Here is a 15421-nt window from a genome sequence, read left to right as displayed (position 1 = left end):
ATTATTTCCCCTTGCATTCTCCATGTTGCTATAGAGAGACCAAATAATAATAAACATAGGAATAATCTCATTCATTTCTTTTAATTCATTTACTTAAGATTTACATTAAATTTTCATATCGATTTGGATTACCACACACTCACACATGCAGATGGAATGCCCTTACTTCTTACTAGGACATCCTAAGCTCGTATGGACCTTTGTGTGCGGTAGAACACGTGCTTTGATACCACTCTGTCATGACCCAAACCCACCCCTATAGGTTTAGCGTCGTAACCGACCAGTAATCCTTGGATTACCGAAAGTCCTCTTAAGACTTGACTTGAGATTAGGGGTTGCGGAAGTAATTAGAAGAAGAAACATACATAGTCTCTCGAGCTGTGTAGACATACATGGAACTGAAAATCTTAAACTTTATAAACATACGAGTGACGTCATAGGTACAGTATTTACACGTCACTATCAAGTACATACAATAGGAGAACTTGTTCATAAAACAAAATAAACAGTGTTATACATCCATATTGACATAGCCACAAAACAAGGCTTGAGCTAGAACCTCATTGTGAAGCACAAAAGGTGGCTGACTGACACAAAAATACCACAGGCATCATCTTAAGCCTGATCGCGAGCCTGCTAACCTACATACATAATAAATAATTAGTGAGCGGAGGCCCAGTAAATAATAACAAAGTAAAGGGGTAAATGAATGATGTTCCATAATTATGGCTGAAACTGAAATTCACATTCATATTCTCGTTCTGAGCATGTATACAAAAATTGGAGTTCATGCTTAATCTTACGTATTACATCCGTTAGTGCTGATATATGTCATACAGAGTGGCTTAAATCATACTTGTCAGTTCTATAGAAGAACCTTCAGCCGGGTAAGGATAACTTGTCAGTCCCATAAAGGAACCTTCGGTCTGGGAACTTGTAAACTTGTCAGTTCCACTTACGAACCTCCAGCCGGGTATAGATAACTTATCAATTCCATAAGGAACCTTCGGATTGGGAACTTGTAAACTTGTTAGTTCCACTTAGGAACCCCCAGCTGGGTATAGATAACTTATCAGTTCCATAAGGAACCTCCGGTACCAGGAACTTGTAGCATACTTGAATCATAGCATCATATCACTTGTAACATACTTGAATCATGGCAAAATATCATCAATGTTTGTTATTGTTGGACAATCATTCATAGTATAAAGCATGGCATTTCTTTCAGCAGATCTTATTTCATATACAGAAAATACAAAAAGTTAAACATAGCTTTACTAAGTTATTACTCACTGATAACAACTGTTGCCAGTGGACAATTCAACTTCCTTGAGGTGCGTGACCTACACAATTACAGAACAAACGTATACTGAATTACACACCCGAAAATGATAACTTAGTCCTTTCTTGTTTTTGTGTGTTTCTACCTCATTATCCTCATTGTGGTGTCTTAATCATGGCTTAGGAATGCCTAGGATGGAATGAGGATGCAAAAATGTATTTGAAACACTTTTTTCAAAATTGCGGAAAACAGGGTCCACGCTCGAGCATGGCTTTTTTCGCTCGAGCGGACATGCAAAAAGTGAGGGTTCGCTTGATCGTGACTTCTTTAGCTCGAGCGGCCTGTAAACTCTGAAAAAGTACTGGTTACTTATTTTTCACGCTCGATGGACGCTCGATCTCTGCTCGAGCGTAAGACTCAGGGCCTCACTCGAGCGTGCTGCAAAACATATGAACTTCTGGATACACGCATTTCATGCTCGAGCGGGTAGGATGTTGCTTGAGCAAAAGTGCACGCATTCAGACTTCTTCGCTTGAGCGTGAACTCCTACACTCGAGCGTAGATTCAAGTTCTGGAATTCCTAGATTTGATCTCCAAGCTTCAAACTCAAACCAAACACTTCAAAACTCATCCTCTTGGGCCAAAATTCTGAAAAACAGTTAGATATTCACAAAACATCATGATTTAAAGGTCCTTTCACAAAATCAAGGCCTAAAAGCATGCCAATTGTTCATAAATTCAACTTAACTCCATGAATTCTCCAAAAACATGACATGCATGAAATTGTTGAGCTTCAAGTTTCTAAATAATGATCAAATGAAATGAGAGAGTGTAAAACATGATGAATTTCTACAACTAAGCTCAATTTGTGACATGCATGAGAGGATTCATAGTAAACATGCTCCAAATGTAATGAAATGTACATTCATGTTTGAATTGGTCTTCTTTCCTACTTCTTAAGCTTGGTTCTTACATCTCCTAGCTCAATTCACTTAAATTCATGGGTGGATCAACTCAACTTTAAGACTAAAGGTTGGGTTTCTTACCTAAAGTCTTCAATTCTTTGAGCTCTTAGTGAATCCTAACTCAATTCTCCAATTCCCCTTTAATTTCCTAGCATTTTTCCCCCCTTTTTGCCTCTTGAGATCAACTTTCACTCTCTAATTCTCTCTTCCTCTCACGTTTATGAGCTCAAGGAGTAAGGAATGAGGGTGTAAAGTAAAATAAGGGAGTCCAAAATAGCTTTATATAGGCTTAACTAAAGTGGCTTAATTAAGATTGACTTATGTTAATTACATTGACATTAATTATTCTAATTTAATTGTTCAAATCGAATTTCAATTAAACCTACCATAAAATTCTATAAATTCCACATAACACATATACCAAGTCAATTTCGTGATCGGATGCCGATAAGGCCTTCGATTCGCAAAATATAGTAGAGCCTCAAACATATATTCGTATAATAAACAGATAGAAACACAAATAATGCAACACTTGCTGAAAAAATCCAAAATTTGGTCTTAGTGACTTATTAGGCACATGAAATCATGAATTAATATTAATCACAGGTCAGGGTTGTTACAGTCTTTCCCCCTTAAAAGAGTTTGGCCCTCTAAACTCGACTTACCTTCGTTTTGAAGGAACACCGGGTCCAAAGGGAACAGTTCAGGATATATTTTCATCATATCTTCCTCCGTCTCCCAAGTTGCATAAGTTCCTCCATGATTCTGCCAATCACCCTTCACCAACGGAATTTTCTTATTTCTCAATCTTTTGATTCAATTGTTCACAATCTGCATTGGCCTTTGCTTATAGGTATAATCATCCTTTAGAAGTACATGAGTTGGCTCTATCACATGTAATGGATCTGTTAGATAATTCTGAAGCATAGAGATATGAAAGATATTATGCATGTTTTCCATTATCGGAGGTAAGGCTACCTGATACGTTTCTGGGTTGATCTTTTCAAGAGTTTCATGTGGCCTAACATACCTTGGCACCAGCTTGCCCTTAACACCAAATTGAGTTTGTCCTTTCATAAGGGTTACTTTTATAAACACATGGTCCCTGACTTCATATTCTCTGTCTGTTCTTCAAATATCTGCATAACTCTTTTGCCGGCTCTGTGCAATTTTCAGTCTCTGCTGAATCAACTTTACGTTTTCAATTGTTTCTTGCACAAGTTCCGGTCCCAACAATGGGTGATAGGCGCTACTCAACCTCAGTTTTGTCCCCAAAGCTTGTTGCAAACTCTGCCAAATCTTGACACAAACTTTGAATCCCTGTCAGAAACAATAGATACTAGCACTCCATGCAATGTCACAATCTCATTCATATAAATATTGGCTAATTTGTCAGCATTGTAAATAGATTTAACAGGTAGAAAATGGGCAGACTTAGTTGGAGGCTTCGACCCATCTGCCTTTAGCTTTCTCCAGCCTCTTCTTGATGCCGTCCAAAATGGCTTTGTTGGAGGCTTTAGCTTGGCCATTACTCTGTGGATAAGCCTGGGTGGAGAAATAGGGCCGGATACCATACTTGCCGCACAGTTCTCGCTAGACCCCGCAATCAAACTGGGTGTCGTTATCTGAAATGAGTGCTCTTGGAATGCCAAATCACGTTATAATATTTCTCCATACAAAATACTTCACATCAGTATCTCGAATGTGCGTTAGTGCCTCCGCTTCTACCCATTTTGTGAAATAATCTGTTGCGGCAATCAAAAATCGCTTGTTGCCGGGGGTGCGAGGCAGTGGTTTGACGATGTCAAGTCCCCATTGGGCAAACGGCCAAGGACTAGTTATAGAGCTTAACTCTTCAGCAGACAGATGGGTTAAGGGAGAAAATTTCTGGCACTGTTCACACTTCTTCAAGTAACTTTTGGCATCAGCTCTCATTGTCGCCAATAATACCTCTGTGTCACAGCTCGATGGGCCAAAGAGCGCCTACCAGAGTGGGCACCACAGCTACCTTCATGTATTTCAGTCAGGAGTCCCTCGACTTTATCCGGATGAACGCACTCGAGGTACGAGCCAGAGAGGGATGTTTTGTAAAGTTTTCCTTGAGGATCCAGATAGTATCGCAGGGCTTTGTTCGCAACTTGTGCGCTTCTTTCTTATCTGACGAGAGCTGTTCGAAAGATAGGAATGCAGCAATGGAGTCCATCCAACTCGAGCCTGGCTCTATGACATTGATCTGGACTTCCTCCGAAGGGCTAATGCTTGGATTAGGGATGAAACCCACTTCAATTGTCCTTTTAATCTCTGAATTAATAGCGGAGGCTAGGGAAGCCAGGGCATCTGCATGTGTGTTCTAATCACGGGTTATTTGGTTCAGTTCATGATGGTCAAATTTTGCCAAGAAGGTGTTTGCTGTTTTCATGTAAGTGGCCATGCGGTCGTTTTTGGCCGCGTACTCCCCCTTTAGCTGATTGATCACCAGTTTAGAATTGCAAAATATAAGCAGACGCCGAGCACCAAGGAGATGTGCATTCCGCAAGCCGGTTAACAGGACCTCATATTCGGCGTCATTGTTCGATGCTTTGAAGTCGAGTTTGACAGCCTGCTCGATTATTGCTCAGTCGGGAGCCATGATTACTATTCCGGCCCCGCTGCCGCGTTGATTGGACGATCCGTCACAGTATAGCTGCCAAATGTCCCCAACATAAATTCTCCAGTTCGGCCTGGGTTGTATTTCATCAGACTCGAAGTCGGCAAGACCACCAGTGAATTCGGCCACAAAGTTGGCAAGTACTTGCCCCTTGATTGAGGTTCTGGGCAGAAACTGAATATCATATTGGCCGAGTTCCAGAGCCCACTTTAAAACACGCCCTGATGCTTCTACACTACGGAGTACTGACCGAAGGGGGTGGTCCGTTAGTAACCCGATGGTATGTCCCTGAAAGTAATGCATCAGCTTTCTTGCTGCCGTGACGAGGGCTAGGAGGAGTTTTTTCAACGGAAGGTAACGTGTTTCGGCATCAACCATTGCTTTGCTCACATAATACACTGGTCACTGCTCCCCAAGCTCTTTCTTTAATAGTACGGCGCTGATTGTCCGGTCAGAAACTGCTAGATATAAAATGAGCGGGTCACCTGTCGAAGGTGTTGTCAAGAGTGGAACTGATCGGAGGTAGGTCTTCAAACCGTTGAAAGTGGCTTCGCATTCGGAGGTCCATTCAAAAGCCTTGCCCTACCATAGGGTATGAAAGAATTGTCGGCAGCGGTCTGTGGAACGATTGATGAACCTGTTGAGTGCAGCGGCCATCCCATCAACTTTTGAACCTCCTTCACCGATCGAGGGGAGCCGAGTTCCAAGATTGCTATGATTTGCCTCGGGTTGGCTTCGATTCCTCAGTGATTGACAATGTAGCCAAGGAATTTGCCGGATCCGATCCCAAATGCACACTTCGAAGCGTTCAGCTTCATTTTGTACTTGCGTAAAATGCCGATTGTCTTTTGCAAGTTGGCTAGGTGAGTTTTCTTTTCTTTTGACTTGACCACCATGTCGTCAATGTACACTTCCATAGTACAGCCGAGTTGCTCCTTGAACATGGTAGTGACTAATCTTTAGTAAGTTGCCCCTGCATTCTTCAGCCCAAAAGGCATAACCTTATAGCAATAGGTTCCTCTTGGGGTGAGGAATGTAGTTTTGTCTTGGTCCTCCCGGTGCATGGCGATTTGATGGTAGCCTCTGTAGGCATCGAGGAAGCTCATACGTTGATGATGTGCCATGGCATCTACGAGTTGATCAATTCTGGGGAGTGGAAAACAATCCTTGGGACACGCTTTATTTAAATCCGTGAAGTCCACACAGACATGCCAAGTTCCATTCTTCTTCTTTAACACCACAGTATTCGACAACCATGTAGGATAGGTCACTTCCCGGATTGCCCCGGCATCAAGCAACCGGTCAACTTCTTCAACAACGGCAACAGTGTGTTGTGCGGTTGACCGCCGGCTTCTCTGAATAATCGGCTTACATTTGGGGTCAACATTAAGACGGTGCTCAGAAACAGATGGATCCACCACCGGCATCTCATACGGCGACCATGCGAATACATCAAGGTTGCCAAACAAGAAGGCAATTAGCTGCTGCCTGTCAGTTTTATTTAAGGAGGCCTCGACCATGAAGAACCTATCAGGATCCCCGTCAATTTCAACTCGGTCTAGGGCTTCCGTGGCCTTTTCACTCGGGAGCCGTTCAACATCATCCAAGCTCTCAGGATCTGACACCTCAATAGAGTTCACCTCCAGCTCTCTTGGTGTCTTTGCGGTGAGAAGACAACATTCTTGTGCCGATTTCTGGGAACCACGGATTTGTTCGATGCCTCGTTCAGTCGGGAAGCGGAGCAGTTGATGATAGGTGCTGGGCACGGCATGCATGACATGTAGCCAAGTTCGTCCCATGATAAGGTTATACGGCGAAGGCAGCTTGATAACCAAGAACTCTACATCTAATGTTCTGGAGTCCGCTCGAACTGGTAGCTTGATTTTTCCCAACGGATATTTTGGATTAGCATTGAAGCCTAATAACGGATAGGGAGCCAGAGATAGGTCTGACTCGATGAGCCCAAGTTTGATGAAGGTCTTGTAATACATAACCTCCGAAGTACTCCCCTGGTCTATGAGAACGCGTTCAACGGTGAATCGGTTCACGCGTAGTTCGATGACCAATGGATCAACGTGGGGGAGTGTTACGCCAAGCAAATTAGAATCGTTGAAGGTAATACTCGGAGCTTCATAGGGCCGTTTTGCTGGTGTGATTTGCTTTTGGGAACCAGGATGTGACTGAACTGAATGTACGGCGGGGGCTGTCGGCAGGCTATATATCATATAGATTATGCCGAGCGGAGGTGAATCCTGCCTTAGGGCAATTGTTTTGGTTGAGTTGTTCTTTCGGACGTGCTGCTGGAGCCGACCGTCTTGTACCAGTTCCTCAAGGTGGTCTTTCAGAGCATAGCAACTGTCGGTGTCATGACCGTGATCTTTGTGATATTCGCACCGTCTATCCCATCTCCTTGTGTCAAGAGGTCCTACCATCTTGGGCGGCCACTTGAAGAACGACAGATGTTGAATTTTAGTCATAACCGTGCTAATCGGCTCCGACAGCTCCGTATATTTCTTGGCCGCTCGCCTTGCACGCCTGTTATCCACTTGAAGTTGTTCATTAGCTCAGTTGAAGCATTGGTCGTTTGATCGGCACAAATTTCTCTTGTCTCGTTTAGCTCGGCCCCGTGGTTCAAGGCTCCATGACGGTACAAAATTTATCTGCTGAATAATTTCTGATGGGGCCGTCTGGATGGCCTGGTGCCCGGCTTTGACCCGCAGTGCGTCATCTTCAACTTCGCAATATTCCTCGACTTTTTTCATCGACGACCAGACTGTTTTGGGGGGTCTTCTAGTCAAGGAACTGAGGAGGGCACTATCAGGATATAACCCCATTTTAAAGGCGGTGATGGCCATGGAGTCGTTGCAGGCGTCATCCACAAGATTAAAGCATTCCTAATAGCGCGCCGAATATGCCCGTAATGTTTCCCCTGACTGGATTTGCATTGCCCAGAGAGAGTCGGCCTACTTCGGCTGGACCTCATTGGTGATGAACCTTGCCCTGAAGGATTTTTGGAGTTGATGGAAGCTCTTAATCGATGCTGGTTGCAATTTGTAATACCATCGGACGACCAATGGTCCCAAATTGCTCAGAAATATTCGGCACATGAGGGCTTCGTCATCCGCATGCAATGTCAGAGCTTGCTTGTAATGTCAGATGTGATCAGTGGGGTCTAATTTCCCATCATACAGGGTGAACGATGGGGATTTAAAATTTTTGGGTAGTACTGCCTTCGCGATCCGTCGCACAAAGGGATTATGCTGGTCCTCTTCACCTGAACTATTTCGCCTTCGCTTATGGTGTGCACGCAGACTCTCTTTGGAGGAGCTGGTGGTTTCAACTCGTCCCTTGTTTTTGGGCTCTGAGGATAATGAGTCAGAATCATTGTCATTTTCTTGTCTTCGAACTCGAGGTTGTCGACCATCTTCTCTCAGAGGTCGTTCGGTATCTTGGCGTGCAGCTTGCTTGGATTTTGCTACTTCCAGGGCCAAATCCTGATGGAGGCGGTCATTCTCAGCGATCATGTTTTCTAGCCTCTGTTCGCTTTGCTTCGCCTGTTCTATGATCACTTGCATTGTCTCATGTGCTGAAGTCGAGGGTGAGTTCTGGGCAAGTGAGTCGAAGTTCAAGGCACGTCTTGCGGCGATAGTCTCTGGTCCAAGCATGTTTGTTGGAGTGAGGTCATCTCGCTATGTGGTTTCATTAGTGACTATCGGAGGGTCTTCCGTTACGCCCGCCATGGATGTAGTTGAGTATTCCCACAGATGGCGCCAATTGTGGGGAAGTGGTTTGGAAATACTCTTTCGATCCACTGGGACGCTCGAGATTCTCAGCTAGCAACCTGAAAAGAAATAAACACTCTGGTCGGGGGTGCTGGAATTAGCATTCCGACGGTCAAGTCAGTGTATGCTCTCTTAGTTACTTGTATCTTAAGTTAAGCGTAATAATTCTCACATACCTTTCTCTGGCTGATGTTCTTCTATTTATATCTTTTCTTTCTTGGGGCTCAGGGCTGGGCCCACCTCAATTCACCGTATAACTATTTACTCGGCTCCTTTTGTTGCAAACCGCTCTTCACTCGGCCCCTTACTCAACTGGTTATTTGGCCGAATAGGGTACTTCTAGATTTGTATGTATAAGACAGGGCCGAATGCGATGTATATAGTTCTACTCTCTCGGTCCAATTATTTGACCTCTTTACGTCTCCCAATATTTGGCCCCCACAATGAGCCTGCTCACCTACCTGCATAGTAAATAACTAGTGAGCTGTAGACACCCCATTTTTGACCGCCCTTAAGACTTGGGCGTTACTGATGGTTTACTTGGTGGAGAAAGGTGTACAGGGCAAAAGTTTAGTTTCTTCGGCAAGGAGAGAGCCAAATCTCAACTTCACACCCCATTTTGGACCAAAACTATTTTGGATGGTTTTTAGACTTTAAAACACTCTCTTTCAAAACATTTTTGAAATAAAATTCCTACGATGCTCTGAGACTCACATTTTGTCAAATAATGCGCTTTTCGATAAACCGAGCAAGGACAAAGTGGAAATTAATGAAAGAGAGATGAAATCTTTGAAAAATCTTTCAAAACACCTTACTTAGGGGTTTGAAGTTGAAGAAAAGAGGAGAAGAGGGGAGAAAACAAGTTGGAGAAGAAGTTCGGCAAGGATCCGGGTAGAAGAGAGTCGAGCGACCCTCGCTGAATCAGGCTTATTCATCTGCATACTTGGATTTTAGCTATGAGGCCACCACCGTTGGAAAGCTTACTTCCGGGGCTTCGTTTTGGACACCCACCGGCCACTTGTTGACCTTGGCAGCATCTATCGGCAATCTATTTAGCCGACCGGCAATTTATTGTGCCGACCGGCCATTTATTTTGGCCGACGACCTACTTTTCTGGCCGGTTTGACCTTTTTGCACCTTCCAAGCATGGTGCATGCCAGCTGTGCCAGCTGGGATGCACAAACCCGTCCCCCCATACACATAGGTGGTTGTTTTGAGCCCTTGACCCCTTTTTTTGCACCCTTTGCTCAAGGCTTCTTGAGGAAGCCTTGACCCGTTATCTTGGCTTCCTCAAGAAGCTTACCAGCTGTCCTAGCTTCCGTGAGAAGCCTTGGCCCTCTTGCCCCCCTTGACCCTTCCTCTTAAGCTTGTCTTATAAGCTTAGAGCCATTTTCATTGCCTATTTGAGGGCCTCTCCTCCTCCATTGTTAAGGGTTGAACAAAAAACCAGACCTATACATATATATCTGATATATATCCCCCTCTCTCTCTATATCTCCCTCTCTCTCATCATTTGTGTGTGTTAGAGGGCTCTAAAGTGTGAGGTTCTTGGCCCTTTACACTACACCTCCATGCCTACTACCTCCACCATCCATTCAAACACCTTGAGGCTGATTTTCAGAGGCTAGGAGCTCATTTTCTGGACCAAAGAGCTACTGTCACCTTTTGGCTACAAGGGCAACACACTTTTCCCTCTTTGTTCCCCATTTTTGGACACACTTTTAGCCTGTCTTGCTTTCTATTTTGAGCTTAGTGTATAACTGAAAAAAGTCTTGTTTTTAGCTCATTTTCAAGTTTGTTTAAGAACACTTTTGTTTTTGGGGTTGTCTACCCCCTCTTAGGCCTTGTTTGGCCTCATTTTTATGCATTTTTTGTGAGCTCCGGGACCACCTTGTTTAGGCCTCTTCACCACTGAAATCTTAAGGGATTTTAGTGGTGAGGAGGGTGTCTTAAGGTCCTAAGAAGGAGAGGGCCATCCCCTCTCCTTATTGTCTTCATTACTTGCATTTTTGGCCTTACAAAGGGGCCTATGTTCGCACACTTCTTAAGCTCGGTTCAGGCATTTTTCAGTGGGTTTTAGGACCCTCAGAACTCATTTTCAGAGTTGATTTGGTCTTGCTAAATGTCTATCTTGCATGTGCTTAATAACTCCTTGCATGGCCCTCTAAAGTAACTCATCATTTTTGCATGCCATGGTTGCATATCAGTGGTTATTTGGGCCTATTTTCACATGTTTTATTCACTGATTTTTGATGGTTTGGTGAGATTCCATGTGCATCATATACTTGCCATACAACCCATGTTTGCTAGTCAAAGTTGCATGCTATTTTAGTCCATCTTGCTAACATCTTTTGGCCATGCTTTGAACTGGAAATATGCATGTTTTGGGACTGCCTTGACTTTGTCTTCATGCTTCATGATCAAATAATGCATGCTTTGTATAGCTGTAAGCCATCATATGTGCCTAGTTTTGAGTTTCGGGGCTCATCTCATGCATCGGGTGCCATATTTCCATGATTCGGGACTATTTTGTATCATATTTCAGTGCTGAAATTTGCATGTTCACATACCATATTCCATGCCTTGCCATGCTTTGGTAGAGTGGCATTTGATGCCTTAGGTTCGGTCCTCGATTTGTGTGCATGCGTGCACGCATTTCGAGTGTCTCATTTTCATCTAATGGCCACTGATTTTGGCATGCTTGCGAGCTATCCATGTTAGTTTAAGTCCATCATCGCATGTTGTTGCATGCCATGTTTGCTTACATGTTTAGGTTGTGCGCCTAGTATACATTGCTCATTTGCATGTTCATGTTGCATACTTAGCCTCCATGCCTAGGTTGCATTTCATTGAGCATGCATCCCTTGCCTCTTGATCAATCATGATAGGGGTTGGGGCCCTTTGATGTGTTTTGTGCTTGCATTTCATTTGATATCGAAGTTGCAAAACTTGGCCTCTTAGGCCATCATGCATAATTGATGGCCCGAGGGTCGAGGGGCATACTCCCTTGAGTCCATTACATGATTGGGAGAGTGGCCATGCATACATTGCTTTGAAAATTCCATGCCATACACTGCTTGCCCTCTGCTGCTGTCAATTGCAGGTTCTGTAGGAAGTTTTGGCCGGTCGGCTACATATAGTGCCGACCGGCCAGGAATTTGCAGCCGATATATCAAAATGCAGCCGGTGATCATTCCCCGCGGCCGGTGACCATTCCTCCTAGTCGGTGGTGCTCCAAAGTGTGCAGAGAACCTATTCTAAGACTTGTGCAGTCTTCAGAGGAGCTAGGGCAGTGTAAACAGAGGCAGTAGTGCTATGGCAGCGAGTTTCCGGGCAAGACGAGTCAAACATGCATCATTCGCGCATTCCGAGGCACGGCTGCGGCCACCTTCTTTCTGCATTTATTTTGTTAATTAATTAAGGGTCTGTAATAATTAATTAGCTAGGATAGTTGATTTGTTATTCGGATTGTATTATTCTTTCGGACCCTCCGAGTGAGGGCAATTGTGTAGTAAGTGTGCGTGAGTGTGTGTATGTCTTCCAGCCCCACATCTTTCTTCCCTTTTATTTACCCGCTTATGATGGTAGACTAGGGCATATTTAAATTAGCATACCTTATGCTTAGCATGTGTGCATCCATACATTTGTGTTACATGCACCAGGCTCGGTACATCATGCTAACTGCATTCGTATTTCAATTCCAAGTTGAGTATTTGTTAGTTGCAGCATTTCACATGCCATGTTTAGGATAGTCGAGCCTATTTGGATTGCATCTTTGCATGTGTTGCATTAGCCATTTCAAATATGAACTAGGATCATGCATGTGATTACTAACTGGTTTCTGTTTTGGCTTGGAGTACTAGGTGAGCTTTTATGCTTTAGCATGCCGCATGCGTGTGAGTGTTGCCATAATTGCATGATTACCATGAGGCTAGCTGCTTATGTGATATAACTGCTTGAATGCCTGTGGATGGAGGTCGAATTGCTTAAATTGGGATAACGCATTAAAACTGTGAATTTTAAGCCCACTAGATAGTGGCAAAATCATCTTTTCTAAAAGCCCACTTGAGGGTGGCAAAACCTGCATTTTAGCCTACTTGTGAGTAGCAAACTATTTTCAAAACAAACATGAAATGTTTTGTTCCAATTTAGGTGATTTGGTCTATACTTGTTTGTTGTGCGCATAACATAGTAATTCTAGGCTAATAACTGGAATAAGAACACATAATGCTTTCAAAACAAGATATCACGGTTAGTAGAGGCCGATCTTTGATCGGGCGAGAGGGGGTGCTCATAGCTGACCTTCCCCAATCGTACCCAAGTTCCCGAGCCGAGGCAACTTTGGTGATGACGGACACGTGGCCTTTGGCACCGAGTCAGGGTTTCCTAAATTCCCCAAAATAAAATATTTAGGTGGCGACTCTGTATCTGGCAAAGCAGTCCATGTTTGGTACTTCTTTTTCTAAAAATTTGTTTTCTCAAAACGATTTGCCAAATTTGGACTCTTTGGTTCAGATTAAGAACCGTGACAATTTGAGTCTGAACTATAGTAGACCCGCAAAACGAACAGAACGGGACCTCACCCTCCCGGGGCGTTCGGGGACGTCTACATGAGCGGAGGCCGGGTGAATAATAACAAAGTAAAGGGGTAAATGAATGATGTCCCATAATTATGGCTGAAACTGAAATTCACATTCGTATTCTCGTTTTGAGCATGTATACAAAAATTAGAGTTCATGCGTAATCTTACGTATTACATCCATTAGTGCTGATAGATCTCATACAGAGTGGCTTAAATCATACTTGTCAGTCCTATAGAAGAACCTCCGGCCGGGTAAGGATAACTTTTCAGTCCCATAAAGGAACCTCCGGTCTAGGAACTTGTAAACTTGTCAGTTCCACTTATGAACCTCCAGCCGGGTATAGAAAACTTATCAATTCCATAAAGAACCTCCGAACTGGGAACTTGTAAACTTGTCAGTTCCACTTAGGAACCTCCAGTCGGGTATAGATAACTTATCAGTTCCATAAAGAACCTCCGGTACTGGGAACTTGTAGCATACTTGAATTATAGCATAATATCACTTGTAACATACTTGAATCATGGCATAATATCATCAATGTTTGTTATTGTTGGACAATCATTCATAGTATAAAGCATGGCATTTCTTTCAACAGATCTTATTTCGTATACAGAAAACACATAAAAGTTGAATATAGCTTTACTATATTATTACTCACCGATAACAACTGCTGCAAGTGGACAATTCAACTTCCTTGAGGTGCGTGACCCACACAATTACAGAATGAACGTATACTGAATTACACACCCGGAAATGATAACTTAGTCCTTTCTTTTTTTGGTGTGTTTCTACCTTATTATCCTCATTATGGTGTCTTAATCATGGCCTAGGAATGCCTAGGATGGAATGAGGATGCAAAAATGTATTTGAAACACTTTTTCCATACTTGCTGAAAACAGGGTCCACGCTCGAGCATGGCTTTCCTTGCTCGAGCGGACATGCAAAAAATGAGGGTTCACTCAAGTGTGACTTCCTTAGCTCGAGTGGACTGTAAACTCTGAAAAAGTACTAGTTGCTTATTTTTCATGCTCGACGGACGCTCGATCTCCGCTCGAGCGTGAGACTCAGGCTCTCGCTCGAGCGTGCTGCAAAACATATGAACTTTTGGAGACATGCATTTGATGCTCGAGCGGAAGTGCAGGCATTTAGAGTTCTTCACTCGAGTGTGAACTCCTACACTCGAGCGTAGATTCAAATTCTGGAATTTCCCGATTTGATCTCCAAGCTTCAAACTCAAACCAAACACTTGAAAACTCATCCTCTTAGGCCAAATTTCTGAAAAACATTTAGATATTCACAAAACATCATGATTTAAAGATCCTTTCATGAAATCAAGGCCCAAAAGCATGCCAATTGTTCACAAATTCAACTTAACTCCATAAATTCTCCAAAAACATGACCTGCATGAAATGATTGAGCTTCAAGTTTCTAAATCATTATTGAATGAAATGAGAGGGTGTAAAACATGATGAATTTCTACAACTAAGCTTAATTTGTGACATGCATGAGAGAATTCCTTGTAAACATGCTCCAAATGTAATGAAATGCACATGCATGTTTGAATTGGTCTTCCTTCCTACTTCTTAAGCTTGGTTCTTACATCTCCTAGCTCAATTCACTTAAATTCATGGGTGAATCAACTCAACTTCAAGACTAAAGGTTTAGTTTCTTACCTAAAGCCTTCAATTCTTTGAGTTCTTAGTGAATCCTAACTCAATTCTCCAATTCCCCTTTAATTTTCTAGCAATTCTTTCCTTTTTGCCTCTTGAGATCAACTCTCACTCCTAATTCTCTCTTCCTCTCACGTTTATGAGCTCAAGGAGTAGGGAACTAGGGTGTAAAGTAAAATAAGGAAGTCCAAAATAGCTTTATATAGGCTTAACTAAAGTGGCTTAATTAAGATTGACTTAGGTTAATCACATTGACGTTAATTATTCTAATTTAATCGTTCCAAATCGAATTTTAATTTAACCTATCATAAAATTCTATAAATTCCACATAACACATATACCAAGTCAATTTCGTGATCGGATGCCGATAAGGCTTTCGATTCGCAAAATATAGCAGAGTCTCAAATAGATATTCCTACAATAAACAGATAGAAACACAAATAATGCAACACATACGGAATAAATCCAAAATTTGATCTTAGTGACTTATTA

Source organism: Camellia sinensis, chromosome 14, assembly GCF_055761805.1.
Source record: "Camellia sinensis isolate YWXY chromosome 14, ASM5576180v1, whole genome shotgun sequence".
Lineage (NCBI taxonomy): Eukaryota > Viridiplantae > Streptophyta > Magnoliopsida > Ericales > Theaceae > Camellia > Camellia sinensis.
Note: the sequence above shows the minus strand (reverse complement) of the source record.